Source organism: Ipomoea triloba, chromosome 1 (assembly GCF_003576645.1).
Source record: "Ipomoea triloba cultivar NCNSP0323 chromosome 1, ASM357664v1".
NCBI classification, from domain to species: Eukaryota; Viridiplantae; Streptophyta; class Magnoliopsida; order Solanales; family Convolvulaceae; genus Ipomoea; species Ipomoea triloba.
Window position 1 is genome coordinate 25,974,479 of NC_044916.1, and position 16,875 is coordinate 25,991,353.

Sequence of the window (16,875 nt, forward strand, 5' to 3'; positions counted from 1 at the left end):
GATGGGAATTGATTTTGACAAGTTGCAAAAGATGACAAGTTTTCCCTTTGCAATTTCAAACATCGGATCAACACGTGTTAGTCCAACAAATTAAAATCATTAACTGCGTAAAAAGTCATTTAATAAAAGGGCATAATCACAACAATGGAGGTTGGTTGTATTGCACAATAAGGCTAGCTTGGGATGTTATGATAGTGCCCCAAAAACAAAACTTATATCTTACCCATTCCTCCATTTAATTCAATTATAGTGCCCTTTTAAAACCTTGAAGCAATCTCCAACAATATATTGAGTGAGTGGTAAACTTTTCTTTGTCTTTTTAAACTTTTTCTCTCTCCCGTACGATGAATACAATAATTTAATTTCAATAATAATGTGTCAAAGACTTTATGGTCAAGTGACATAGTTGTAGCTCCCTCAATAAGGACATTAAATTTTTTGCATCAATAGGTTGAGAAAGTATATATATATGGACAGATACTAAATTGTAACAGATCAGAGTCTTTCATGTACGCCCTACATAAATTAGCAAACTAATATCATATTTAAATGAATTTTAGCTACAAAATAATAAAAGAAATAGAAAAGTCCAATGAAAAAACAGGTTGGAATTGAAAAATAGTGACAAAATAAATTTTTACTTTTCAAGGAGCAATATAAATATATAATTTTTTGTTTAAATTTTTAGGTTAATTATATTGTTCTTTACCTGAAATGAATCGTGATTTAAGTGGTAGGATTATATAGCTAGAAAATGAATTATATTAACTAAAAAAAATTGCTAACAATCTAACAAATTGAATAAAACTATTATATGATAAGAATACTTATAAAATTGACTAAAGAAATATGATATAACAATATTGATCAGATAAAAAAGTATAAGGGTCAAACTAATATCTTAATTGATCTTATTTATTTTATTTTTCAATACTATATAACAGTGTTACAATGATATAAATAAAAATTACTTTTGTTCAACAAAAATGTAATGTATAATATTTGAAGTATAATAATGTACAATTCCCTTTGCACAAAATAGAAAAAAAAAAAAAACAAGAATTAAAGATAGATATAGCATGCATCCTACATATAACAAGATTCTAATGCACTAAAAACAACACTTTTAAATAAAAAGGCTACAAGCCCTCAAATAGGAGGTTACTAATATACACCACACCGGAGTTGAATCCAACCAATAGCCCGCAACTTCATTTGGGATATTCTCTAGTCCTTGTTAAAGATACTTGCACCTCCGATACCCTTTTCATTGGGATATTATAATTGTTTTTATTAACTTATTGATGGAGATTTAAAACTTACTATTAGAATACATTTTGTAATATAATGATGGTTAGTATATATAGTTTAATCTATATTATCATGGACTCATGGTCATGAGAACAATAGAGCATTAAAACATTTTACATATATATATAATTACTTTTGATTGATGGCATTTAAACTCAAAATTGTGGGTCTCCCTCTTATATTGATGACTAGACCAAGAGATTAGTGACAATTTTTAAAATTATCTATCTACTCAAAAATCAAAATGATAGAAGTCATACAAAATGGTAAATTATATTTTTTAAAAAAATTAAGGGAAATAAGAGATCAAGAAGGAGAAAAACATATTAAAAGAAAATATTCAAATTAAATAGAAGCATATCATCAAAGCGCGCATTTTAATTTTCCATCAATTGAGGCAAAGGAATCTTGAAATTAAATAAAATAGAATTAATTAATATAGTACGTCGAATTAAATCAAACCCTTGAACAAAAGCACAATTGAAAAATTGTAAAATTTGATCACTTTTTTTTATTATTCAAAAAAAGTGGTTGATGCTCTTTATGCATTAGAGCCTTATTTACAAAATATATTGTTTGCTAGGTCAACTAATATATAGCTAGGAGATAAGAATTTATTTGTCCAAATGCAGGCCGGCTTCAACATTGTTTATAACTTATTTTCAAAGCATTATGTGTATGTGCTTTTCATTTTCCAAGCGGTGGTGTGTGTATGGACCGAAAGATGGGGTTTTAGCAATAAGGTTGACCAATTTAGCAATCATCAAACTCATCAACATCTATATATACATATAAAATTGACACTTTTTGGTTTGCCTTGTCACTTTCGTTTACGAAAAAACAATTGATATAATGAGTGGAGTCATGTCTTGGATCCTTTGTGGAACAACTTGTGCAAAACAAAAAACAAAAAATTTGATAGGTTGATTTGGACATATATATAGGGATATGGGTATACGAACACAACAGATTTATTATCAAAGTGATTATATTTAGGTCAACCCTATCTAAGTTATCATGTTGTTGATTTGGTAACTATAATATTATAAGTTCCATCCTCAACGGGAATGATCTATTAGCATTCTTAGTTTGACCGATTAGTTATGGACAATCTAAGCTGGTTTACCGTTTATATCTTTGTAGTACTTTGCTAGCTAGGATTACAAGGAAGGATTTACTCAATGCATAGCATTGGGTAGTGATTAAAAGTTTCTTCTGTCAGCCTTGTACTTAATTATTGCCAATACTTTCTTGATTAAGTATATTGTATGTGTAGTACTCGAACACGTATATTATTGTATGTGATTTTCTTAATATGATTTATAACTATCTTTTTACTAATCTCGCTATAATAATTGTATTGTACATGAGGTAATAATAATTCTTGGTTTTGGGTCAAAAATTTGAATTTAATCAAACTCATTTTGTGATTATAATTATATTATACCATCATCATATTGATCCAAAATAAAATTGTATATATACAATTGATTTTATGAACCTTTCACCTAAACAAGTCAAATGTTTCACTCGAATGGACTAAATAAAAAATTCAACAACAATCATACTTTATATAGGAAAAGATTTAAAATTTTAAGAGTTAATTCCGGAAGAGGTTTTTTGCCTTTTGTGTCAATTTTAATTTTAGTCCCGGACTAGTATGACTATCATACAAGAGACCTCTACTGTAATTAACTCAATTTTTAATTAACATAGGGATCAAAAGTATAATCTCATTCTAACAAATATGATCAACAGTAAATTTTACTAACAAATTAAATACATAAAATATGTTCACTAATATTAAGTTAATTGATAAATATAAATTATTTGCATATTAATATGGTGTGATTAATATTATTCTACTTATAATTAAAGAATTTTTTTTTGTATTTAATTTAAAATCGCAAACTTGATTTTATATCTATTAAAATATTCAATTTTTTTTTTTTTGTAAATATTATTGGCTCTATTATATTGTAATCTATGTATACCGCCTCTACTGAGGCTCGATCTCATGACCTCCCATATGGGAGAGTCACTACATGTCATTTAAGCACATTCATATTTAAAATGCAGTATTTGTTCATAACTAGTTTCTCAACCTACAGAAGCACAAAGAGTCAATACCGCCTCCACTGAGGCGCGAACCTACAACCTCTCATATGAGAGAGAAACTTGGTGCTACTAGATCACAAGGTCCTTGCTAACACATATATAATTTAAAATCCTGAACTTGAGATATCATATTTTTATGAAGGAAAATGTTTTTTGCCCCTCCTAATGTTTTCTCATAAATTAAATAAATTTCTTCATGTACTCAAAAAAAAATAAAAAGTTAAATTTCTTCATGATGTGGCTTATAACAATTGGGTGTCCATAAATTAGCTAACCTACCAACTTTTAATGAAAGAAGTACAAAAGTATCCGGTCAATGAAAAAAATAATACTATGTGCGAAAATTAGGAGAAGAAAATTTTAGAAGGGTGAGTACTCTTTTATGAATGTGATTATATATTTTTTTGGGGAGAATTATCTTGTAATCATAATTTATTCATGATTTGTATTACACTTTTTTTTTTAATAATTAACTGTTCATCCCCTAAATATAACTTTTTGATTTAAAAGTATTACATTTTTCTTAAAAAATATTATACTTTATCTTATAAGTAACACACAATTTATTATGATTAGTATTAAATTTTTTAGCACCAGTATTACATTTCTATCTTGACCCGAACTGTCTTATAGAAGACCCACTCACCAAAAAAAAAAAATAATAATAATGTAGATCAATAAAAATTTAACACATAAATTTTTCGAAATCCAAATTTGTAATATAAAACAATAGATTAGAGTGTGAGGCATGTAGTTAGCTAACATATGTGCATGTTTAATGTCTGATTGGTGTTTGATAGAGATTTAGATAACAAGTTGGACGCCGACTACATGTTGAAAAGTTTAATTTATAGCAGAATAAGTTTGATAGTGATGGTTGAATCCTTCCAAAAAGATCAAAAAGAAAAAGGATTAAGGAAAGAGATGGCCAAAAAAAATAAGTGGCCTTTATTATTATATTATATATAAATATATATTATATCATATGGTCCGGCCAGCCGCATGCACTTTTCAACAAGCAAAAAGTATTTTTTTCAAAAATGGTTGAGTTTTTAATACCAAAAGTCCCAAGTCCTAATTCGAAGAACATTTGAGAGGATGTAAATCATTGTAACTCAGTTGAATACAAAGACTAACCTTTGCTTATTGCAAGGAGTCCCTCTCATATTGAGAAGTTGTTCCGCACTGCCGCTTATGAGACTCGATCCATGATCTTTCTACCTAAACTTCACTCATGTGACCAACTGAGCTGTCATGCAGGCTATTGTATCAATATCTTCTCAGATGATCGAGTTCGTTACACATAATTTTATTAATATAATTTACGTGTTAATAGACATGAGTAAAATTTACTTAGTACATAGACTTGAATAAATGCTGCGATTTCACGTATCATTAAAAAAATGTTAATAATGATTATAATTTCATCTCAATTTGGTCAGCATATATAATTTAATCCTTGTGTCTTCTGCATTAGTTTATTGACTAGGCGTTGGTCCACTCACATAGTCACATACATGTTTCTAACCTACAAAAGAAATAAAATAAAATAATCAAGATGCATCTGCAATTGGCCATTGGTGCATGACCTATAAATTAGAGCTAATCATGTAACTAGATAATTCCCGCACTAACATTAACGTAACTACGATCAGTATTTTTAAATTAAATGCGTCACAATAATTAATGACAATACTTCTACATAATTAACAAGACTATACATTAGAGTTAGAGTCCGGTATTATTTTCTTGTGAGAAAAGTGGAATCCGCAACCTCAAGTGTCTCCACACCTCAATCCGACAGTTTGTGGAGGAATTAATTATGGTGACTCAACTGACCAACAGATAGAGACTACATTTTTGTTCATTGTGCACGAGGAGCCCCCTCATTTTGAGATCCCACACTATTGTTAGTGAGACTCGATCATTAGTCTTTTGTGACAAATTTCACTCATATGATCAGTTGAACTGCTCATGCGAATATCGTTTTCTAAATCAATTACACACTGATTACAATAATTAATGACAATGCTTTATATATTTAAAAACTGTTGGTAGAATAACTCCAATAAACAAAATATAAAATATAAAATAACAGGATTTAAATTTTAAGAAAATAATTTCAAAAAGGTGTAGATAAAAGATTCAAGTTGTGTGTAACAGACTAATAGATATATACCAACTTAAAGTTATTCGCTACATCTCGATAATGCTAGGGTATTATAATGTCAATTTTTCAAGATAAAATTGATTAAAACATTATATTTGAGCAGTCAAATATATTATTTTCAGCCAACTTAAACAAATTATTTTCAGCCAACTTAAACAAATTGACCACTTTGTAAATTTATATTGGAGTGTTGGCAAAATTCTTACAAACAAGAAAAGATAATTTTCGTGAGGGGAAAAATAAGACTTTTGAAGTTCTTCAAAAGCATCCAAGACATTCAGCCAAGAAAAGTATTTAATTTGTATGAGAAATGAAATTTATTAGAACTATAATGGCATTAAATAAATAGAATTCGTAACACTTCTTTAATCAGAAATAACACCCGAGGTTACAAAGGTTACAACGGTTAAAAATTAAATTTTTAGTTTAAAATTAGAATTAAATATTATAACTCTTGAAATGGATAAGAATTTAATCATCCCCAATTAATTTCAATACGCACAGAAGATGTTACACATCGATAGAGGCTACTATTTCGGAAGATCACAACTCGAGAAAACAAGCCTTAACAGGTAGACCGTAAGACAAATTCAGTGAACCTTGAATGGTAGACCAACTCACACTGACCACGCTCAGCGGACTCGAGGTTGGACGACATGGTCCGGTCCAGCAGACCTTATATGAGTTAGGAAAAAACCTTAACCAGTGAAGCCTAAGGAAAATTTGATGGACCAATTCACATCGGTAGACCACATCTGACGGACTCTTGGTTGGAAGACCATGGTCCAGTCCAATAGACCTTGGATGAGTTAGGAAAAATTAAGTTAAATAATCGTCAAAGCCTTAGCTCGCACAAGTTGTCAATTTTTGGACGACATTCGCGTACGCAGGTCACGAGTGCACGCGAATCAAGTTTTTCAAGCTCAATTTGAAATTTGATTTGCACTCCTACACGCACGTATGAAAACTCAAATCTACTTTGATCCGATCTAAATAAAAAATATATAGACCCCACTCAAAACTTTGTCGTGAAATGGTCAATTTGCATGCCATTTTTACCTAATTTTCCAACATAAACAACATTATATCAACGGAGATTACTTCCGTCCAATATAAAAATTGACCCTAAACTTAATATTAAAGGGGCCTAACTTACCAATTCGATATACATGCAACTATGCAAGATCCAATTTAAAATATAATTTGCAAGGTGGATGGATAATCTCCCCAAATTGATTTCACTAAATGAATAGTATCCTTAAGATACGATGATCACAACATTACCTAAAAACTGCTAGGCACTGTTGACCCTACTAATCTGCAGGAAACATGACCAAATTACCTAACCATATCCACCAATGTTTCATGCCTCTCTCTTACAGCGGGAATTTTTAGTATTCTTAAGTAATAACAGTAAGTGGCGGAGCTCGAATTTTGTTGTTTATTGCATATACATACATTATAACTCTTTTTTTTTGTTTCTTTGTGTCGTGTATCTCAATCCAACCAACTCATTTACAATTTTTGAGAAGGAAAAGTTGATTTGTATGGCTCAATTTTATTCCTTTGAATTTTTCACCCGTGGATATTTACTTTCACACTTAATAATTAACATTAGATTTACATTATTAGTGTGCATGCACTCTTAACTCTCATTTTCCAAAATCCAAGGTTGGTTCTCTTTTTGAAAAATAAGTGGACACAAAGAAAAATAGTGTATATCCATTATTATTATTTTTTACTTGTGAAATTAGTTTTAATATTTCCAGCGCCAATTGCAAGTGTTTAAAGAGCTTTTCTAACAACGAATATATATATATAGTGAAGAATAGATAGTGCACTCAAACGACGGGAGATAATTTGATGAATGATTGTTTGGTTACGTACTTTTATTGGAAGGGATGCGTTTGAAAAGTATTGATAAAAAAAAAATTATTGTTTGGCGTCGGTCGAGTTAAGCCCATGCTCGATTTGAGACGTGACATTATGTCTTAAGATAGAGAGATGTGGTTAAATGGTTAATGTCCACCTACATACTTATCACCAATTGATTTTAAGTAGGATATGAAATTCAACCAGATAGCCAAGGAACTCTGTGGTTAAGCGTGCTTGACTTACAACAATATAATCACAAGATGGGTGACCCACTGTAAAGTAAGCAAAGTGCAGCTTTGAGATCCATCAATTAGTATCAGAGCCGAGGTCGTGGGTTTGAATCGATGGCGAGGCGAAAGTCAAGTATAGTCTCGGATGGGTGCGGCTTACCATGGATGGATGTGATTAAATTGTTAATGTCCACCTACTTGGTTCAATCCTTACTCGATTATATTCGAGACGTGGTGTTGTGATTACCATGAAGAGATTGGTGGTTAAATGATTAAAGGATGGGATCCATCAATTATAATTCGAACAATTGTAAAATGAAAACATTGTGTTATAAATTTAATTTATATTTATATTTCTATATCATTGCGGGTAATATATTTACGCCACTGATTAACAAGATTGAGTTTTAGTATGAGGCTATGAACATTGAACATTACGAACAATTGTAAAATACCTCAATAACTCACATGTCTAGAACTAGTTTTTCTTATGCGCGATGCGCAAAAAATAGGTGCCCAATATTAGTATTTTATATTTATTTAAATTTTAATATAGTAAATAGTAAATAATATAATAACAATATAATAATAATAATAATGTAAAATATTTTTATAAATTAGATATTTATATTTTAAAAAATAACTAACATATAACTCTAATATTTAATGTGTATATTTTATTATTATTATTGAATAAGATAAGAAAATATATGGTGGATGCATGTACATAGTAACAATAGTGGAAAAGATAACGGAAGTTATAACGGTAGGGGTATATTTATCCAAAATATTATACAGTACAACTTTTATAGCATAATGTGCAAAAAAACTTAACGGAAAAAACGGACATAAATGAGGGGTATAACCTTCATTCACATTTATTATGTTTTTAGATAATGTTCAAAGATCTTCTGAGGGGCCTTTAAATTCTGGGCATGTCTACAATGTCCTTCACGATCAAGTATAGATCAGAACAAGTCTTGATCTTCTAGCTTAAATCCTTCGGGTAAGTCTAGGATTAGAGTTTGAATCAGATTGATGTTGTTCCGCCATTGATGAATATGTATGAAAGTTCTTGATAGAGAGAGGTTTATGATCGTCCAACACTTTTAGAAAATTTTAAGGATGACGTAGTGAAGAAGATGAGAAATCTATTTGAGTAAAAAGAGATGGGATTAGGTTTGGACTCAGGTTTGAAAAATTGGGTTACCCAAAAAATGGATTTAAATGCCCTTTGCATCTAATAATATATATATATATATATATATATATATATATATATATATATATATATATAATTATGTTTGTATTCTAACCTCTATCAATTTCACTTTTACCCACAATCAACTAATTTAACAACGATGAAACGGTATCCGTTCCGCGCAACTGCAGTTTCCTTTCAACACAACTGCACGAATGAAACGGCCTTTGTTCTGCGCAACTGCAGTTCCCTTTCAACACAATCGCGCTATGACTGGTCCAGACCACAATATCAGCCATGACCATGGTCCACGGTATAACAACTGGCCAAAAAGAGTCATGAATTATATTACAATTACTTATACATAGATCAGATATAATTCTATCTACCAGCTCAAACTAATAATGTAATACTAATAATTTTAATCACATTATACTTCTAATGTGGTCGTATGTGTTGCAGTGGTGGAGTTTGTAAAAAAAAAATAGAAAGAGAGGCAGACAAATGGAAGTGTGTGACCAATGCAATTGCCAAAGCTCACATTGGATGACCCCAATTAATGTTGAAAATTAAACGTGGTGCAGTGGCCATGGGGGCTGATTGGTAGGAACATATGAATGAAATGCTTAAAAACACAGAAAGAATTAAGTAGAAGAAAGTTTTGGCCCTTCAGGATCTCGTAGGACGTAGGGGGAATTAAAGTTACGTTGTAGAGGTAGAATTGAAGATGATGAATATCATATCAATCTGCATTACGCCAACCCATGCCAATACTTAAGCTTCCATCCAACATCAGCATCTGCATAAAGCCAAATCTCAATTAGTTGGCATTGTTTTGTGGGATATGATTAAGATTCAAGCATCTCAAAAAGAGAATCCTTAGGTTACAAAGTCAATCTATCACAAGAAAATTATGAGAAAAGGAATAAAAGAGATTCCTATTAATTGAATTGAATACTCACTTTTCTTTTCAATTTTTAAATTTTTTGCTTACTGTAATTTACTCATCCACTATCATGTCAAGTCGAGGTATGAGGACTCTTGGGGGAAGAAAATTTTACCTTTTTGTGGGCAAACTATAAGCTAGATATTAAAACACCTTTACTTAGTAAGCAAATTTTTAAATAGTCAATATACATTCCTATTTAGTAACCTAGTTAGCTTATCAGTCAATTTTAACTTGTTTGACCACTATTAACTGTTTGATTTGGTTAAACAACGAACCAAGATGAGTGTTTCGTTAATAAACTTTTTGTAACAACTTATTGCTCCAAAACGCTAAAATTCAAAAAGCTATTCGAACCAACTTTTTCGGTCAGCTTTTTGAGGAAATAAATAATACCCTTATGAGTCATTTTGTCCCACCAACCACTATCACCTAACAGCTATTTGTCAAACACTCCAAAGAAAAAAAAAATTCCGCGTGTAGTAATTACTTCTTTTTTGGTGCATAAAACATCTTGCATCTCTACCACTATATTATAGACTAATATGAATTCAACTTGAACTCACATGCAAAATTTAACTCCTTTGCAATTGTATTAATAGTCGCTTATATATTAACCGCCAAACTGTTGGGTTGTAATAATTACTTTCGTATGTAAGAATAAAGTCTCAAGCTTCATGTCATAAAAGAGGTCGATCTCATATCTTGTCAAATTGGCATCTTACGTATATAAGACTGGATATTGCCTATGCTCTATTTCACATTCTTTATATAAATACTTTTTTTTTGAAAGGTTATATAAATACTTTATTATATTCATGTGCATCGTTAGTATATTCTATGAGTGCTATGTGTGCGCAGTCGTGTTTTATTACGCATAGCAAAGTTTATGAAAGCAATAACCATATAATAAATAAATATATATGTGAAACTTGAACAACTCCAATCGAATTAGTCAATTGATTACTTACCAAAGCAGTGGCTAAGAAATTTAATTGACGAAATTTTAAAAAATTAGAGGGTAAGTTCGACCAAATTGAAAATTATAAACTAAATTGACAATTGCAAAACAATTAAGAAACCAAAACAGTTATTTTCCCTTAAATAAAAATAATTCAATATTAAAATTTTAAATTTAAATAAATATGAACACTAGAATAATCAACAATTATAAAGGATAGATTAATTACCAAGTACCTTGTGATTAGATGACATGTAGTGACTCTCCCATATGGAGGTCATGAGACTCAGGTTGAAAAAGTATAGATGAACAAATACTACAATGTAATATTGATCGATACTGAAAAGTTACTCCAGGTAGTTACGTTTTTCTATTTTTAGCTTATCGGCCTCACACTCATTTTAGTTATTTAACCAAGTCAAACAATTAAATTTAAGTTGGTTAAATAAACCAAAAGTTGGTTATTAAGTTGTTTTACAAACACCACTATATATCGTTGGTGTTAGATAAGTTTTATATATATATAGGGATGAGATCTAGTGCAAAGAAGATTTTGGGTAAAACATGCGGTGAGATTTGAGTCATTGATCAACTACTCAAATCAATGAAAATTTATATATATTAAAAAAAGGTGCATTCTGAGAACAAAGAATCAAAGTGTAAAAATGACGCACCTGAAGTGTTACAAAGACGCACCTTAAGTAATAAAAACACGCACTTTAAGTGCTAAAATAGCGCACCTTAAGTGCTAAAATAGCGCACCTTAAGTGGAGAACTTATGCACATTAAGTGTATAACTGATGCACTTTAAATGTTTAAATAGAACACCTTAAGTGTTAAAAGGATGCACATTAAACTTTGAAAAGACCCTTAAGTTTTAGAACACACCTTAAGTTCTCAAGTATATAACTGATGCACCACTAGTCTTAAGAAAATGCACAACAATGAAAATGCACAAAAACACCCCATAACTCTCATGTCCCTAATTGTGCATTTCCGAACATTGTGTGGTGTATATTTGCATACCTAGTGGTGTGTTTTTTGTGATGCGTACCTAATGGTACATATTTGTGTTGTGCATTTTTCTAATACTAGTGGTGTATTTTGTTAACAGTAGTGGTGTATACTGCACCGACCGCACGGAAAAGTGCGGCCACACCTGATATATATATATATATATATATATATATATATATATATATATATATATAGCCTTCATATCATTTTCTTTTTTGTTTAAAAAAAAAACAAAGAAAAAAATTGAAATAACCTTTGACAAACTTAAAAAGCACCGGCCACTTCATGAAGTGGAAGTGGAATTCTTATTCAAGCATTTGACCCCATCTTCATTAAAATAATCTAAAATTTAGCCACCTTCATCCCTATATAAACCCAGCCACCATCCATTCCATTTCTACACTTCATGCAATTCTGAGCTGAGCTAACTAGCTACCTATCATACCCATATTAAAGTTACTCGTTCAAAACCTTATAACTTTTCTTTTAATTTATTTGCTCATCATCATCCATGGCTGGGTTGGTTAGGTTTTGGATGTGCCTCCTCCTTGTTTTGGTTGCAGGTTTAGGCTGCGAAACTCGACTTCTCCACCCATCTCCAGTAATTCTTAAGAAGAAAGGTGCATTGATGGAGCAAGCTCACGAAATTATAAAGGCCACTATAAGTGCAAGAGTTCGAGTTGAATACAATGTTGACAGGCTTAGTCCTGGAGGGCCTGACCCTAAGCATCATTAGGGTTAAGTTGCTTGAATTTATCTAAATTTTCTTCATACCATTCCGGAAAATAATTGAGTATATAAATGTCGAAGAGTACTATGTTGATTATAAGGATCAATATATTCCAATTTTAGTTCGCCCTACATTTTTATACTTTTGATTCTATCTTGATTTTAAAATTGACTGATTTGGTACATAATCTTCGAAAATTTGTTACTTTTGGTTTTAGTCAAATATTTAATTTGACATTTAGAGAACTAAAAGTGACAAGTTTTTAAAGACAAATATCAAACATAATCAATTTAAATTCAGGTATCAAAAGTGGAAAAATTTAATAGTGGAAAGAGTACTACAATTGGAATTAGCCCTATAATTTAGTAATGTATCTTTTATGGTTGAAGTTTTATTTTTAAAATTTCAGACCAATCATTGAAGTAGTTTGTGACAAGCTAGGGTACTCACATCTTTGGAGGCATATATGTAACTCGTCTGCTCGATATTTGTTGTTTATAAATGAAAATCCTTTTTTATGTTTGTGTATTTTTTTATTAACAAAATGGTGGCATTTTGATAACTCTAGTCAAATTAGTCAAACCAGAAAATCAGCATTTTGGTTCATCAATTGTTTCCCAACTATCAAGGTAGTCCCTAGTTTTCGATTTCAACCAATTTGATCTTCGAATTGTTTAAAATTTCGTCAATTAAACTCTTTTAGGGACCAAACTGACAGAATTTTAAAAATGTGGAAATCACCATTTTGATCCTCGGAAGGGTTTAATTGACGAAATTTTAAACAATTCAATGATCAAATTGGTTGAAATTGAAAACTATAGACTACATTGATTATTAGGAAACAGTTGAGGAACCAAAATGATAATTAACTCTTATATTAGTCAGACTGTTATCTTGGTAAGAACAAGATTCTAATTCCGACTCCTGATGGGAGCCGTCTATTCGTCTTTTTCGTTTGAGCTGATCAATTATGAACAACTCAAAATTTACCCAATGTACAACCTCAAATAGTCACTTCGGATTTCACTCGCCACCCAAAATATTGGACATCAATGCCATCTCGTTGATGTGGATTTCAATATTTGTATGGTATAATCAGCATTTACAATATAAAATTACTCACTCCATTACAATTCATAATGTTGCAACTAACATACTTGTCTTAGTGGGGTGCTCCGTGCATGAAAGAAACATAAAATATGCAGTGATGAGTATGGAGGATAATATATCGTATTTGTTTGTATATTATCATCATGCATATTTATATGGTGGACTTGTACTTTATGGTGTTTATTAATTAGTTAAGTTGCCTTTGAACTAAATGCAGTACGAAATGTCGAATTACTCTTGGAGTAGTGGTTTAATTTTGTGCACTATTATTATTATTGGTGTCATCTTCATCCAAATGCAATAAGAATTAGGTAAATATCATATCATAGTAAAGGAATAAATGTAAATGAATTTGGTGATTTTACCAGCAAACCAATTCAATCAGTAAAAATCTTAAGTATTTTTTAAACTTGTAACTTGGTCAAATTTCATCACTCTCTTATTTATGTGTTGAATTGCAGGTTGTCCATAACTGACCAGCTCAAACTAAAAAGATCATAGTTCTCAAATAGAGTTGATCTTGAAAGTTTGTGATTACTAAGCCAACTGTAGCACTAATATAATTCCGGCGGTGTCTAACCTTGCTAACAAAGCTCATAAATGCTAATATTTTTTTATCTTTATATTAGTTAAATGAATCGCGTTACATAACTAAATAAATATCTAATGTTAAAAATAAATTGTATAATAATTAGATTAGAAAAATAAATAAATACTATAATTTCACATACACTTGATAATTAAATTGTTCATTTGTTTATAACATTATAATATATTAAGTAATTGAAATCATCATCAATTATAGTCAATATTCAAAAATTCTGACTATCAAATATATAATTATATGTAGTTGAATAATAAATTGTTTCATTTTGTTAAATCTCAAAAGAAATAAAAGAAAAATATTATATTTATTTTTAACCATCACAAGATTTGAGCTAAAAATTTTATATACACCAATTTTATAAAAAATTATATAGTTCAAAAGTACAATCAAAAAATTAATTTCAACAAAACTTATAGAAAGATTTTTAAAAATTTTATCCTTAGGATTGATATGGTACAATGTGGGCAAAACTAAGAAAACAAGGGTACGGTAAAATTAATTAAGAACTATTTGTAAATTTATAAGAATGAAAGCCCAATGTATAAGTTATCAATCATTATTGCGTGGACCATAAACAAAAAGTACAATTTTTAATATACTAAAAGTACATTATTTTTGTACATAAAATACATTATTTTAGTGTACATTATTTAAGTACTGAAAGTACATTATTTTATATATACAAAAATGTACCTTCAGTACAAAAATAATGTACCTTCAACATAATAAAAATGTACCTTATATTCATGGTCCATATAGCTATGTGGACCATGGTCCACAAAATAATTTGTCATAAGCTATTAATGCAATCAATTACATTAACATAGTTTTAATTTCAATTAATTATAACTTGAGGGTTAACATTGCATTATTGGAAATAATTTTTATTAATATAGAAAAGAGAGTATAAAGAACAAGCTGTTAATGCAATTTAGGGCTGCTTATACAAATAAGTTATAAGCTCTGTTTGATAAAATAGGAGAAGTTTAAGTGCAAGAAGAGCCAAAGTTTGTCTTTGCGCACCGTCAAGATTATTGGTTAGTAATTAAATTTCCAAGTAGTCCATGAAAATTTTGATATCTACTCCAACTAGATAAAGCTAGCACCCACACAAACTAGTAAGGACAATTCAAGAAAACCCAATAACAATGCAATACAATCATTGGCCTAGCAGTTCAAGGCTAGCAACTCAAGTATAAAGAAACCAGAGAACAATTAACTAAATTGAAAATGATGAAAATAAAATATGCAATTGCTAAATTGCTTATTTTAAGACAGATCAGATGTGAAGAAACAACGAAGGCATGACTAGACTTCTAACTATGATGAAAATTACAGCCACCGCCAATTAGACGGAGCAGCTTAATACCCCCAACAGTTATATGCAACATTTTCTTTTCAAATGACGTGTCTTTATAATTACACATAAGATTAATTAATTAAAAATAGTAAATGAAAATAAAGTATTATTTTAAACCTTATAAAAAAAAGACGTCGCATCAAGAGTAATTTTGGAACTCTTTTCTTTAGTCGAGAAGGATTAGGGATGTATATCGGGTAAAATGCCCAACGCAGGTTGCAAAGTCTTTTCAAACACATTTTGAGACTTGATTTGCACCACCTTTACGCGCAAAACAGAGATTTTATGCTATAAAATGTAAACTCCTTCTAAAAGCGAATTATATATATACTAGTGCAAACTTAATTTTTATTCCAATGGGAGACAGGCTACTTTTAAGCATTCACATCTCCATTTTCCAACTCAAATCGGTTTAGGAATGACAATGGAGCGAGGCGATGCGGGAGATATATTCCCTGCCCCTGAACCCGCACTCCCACCCCAATCCCCGCACCCATGCGGGTAATTAATTAAATTCCTACCCCATCTTTGCCAACTCAGGGATTTCGTAGGTGTGGATAATACCCAACTCGCAAGTCTAATCATTAATATTGCACATAACTCTAACAAACGTTTATAAATGTTAGTAATATTAGCATTAATATTTATATTATATGTGGTTAGTGAATATGTGGTGTAATTGTTTGACTCTAGCTAACCTATTGTATAGGAGAGTATTACGTTTCCTAATTGTTATAGGATTGTATTATTGCATTTCATTAGATAGAGAATACAATTTGAATTATCTCTGGTATTAATTAGCATTAGGTCTCACTAATTTTCCTCTTCCCAACCCGATGTCAACCAACTCCTCCGAGCGTACGGTGATTGCCGTCGCCGTATCTGCTCCGGCCACCACCACAAATTCCCTCTCCGCAGCCCACCACTTCGTGTCTATTAAACTCACGTCAAGATATTATCGGTTTTGTGCCTCCAGTGCGCATTTTTTGCCTTCCGGTGCACATTGTCCATTCTTCCAGAGCATATTGGTATGCCTTCCAGAGCACAATGTTGAAGTTAATAGGTGACGAATTTATTTTCTTTTTTATCTAGGGCTGAGATTTTTTCTCATTTCTCACCTGCGGCTTTCTTCTCACCCGAACCTCTTCATAAATAAATAAATAAATAAATATATATATATATATATATATATATATATATATATATATATATATATATATATATATATATATATATATA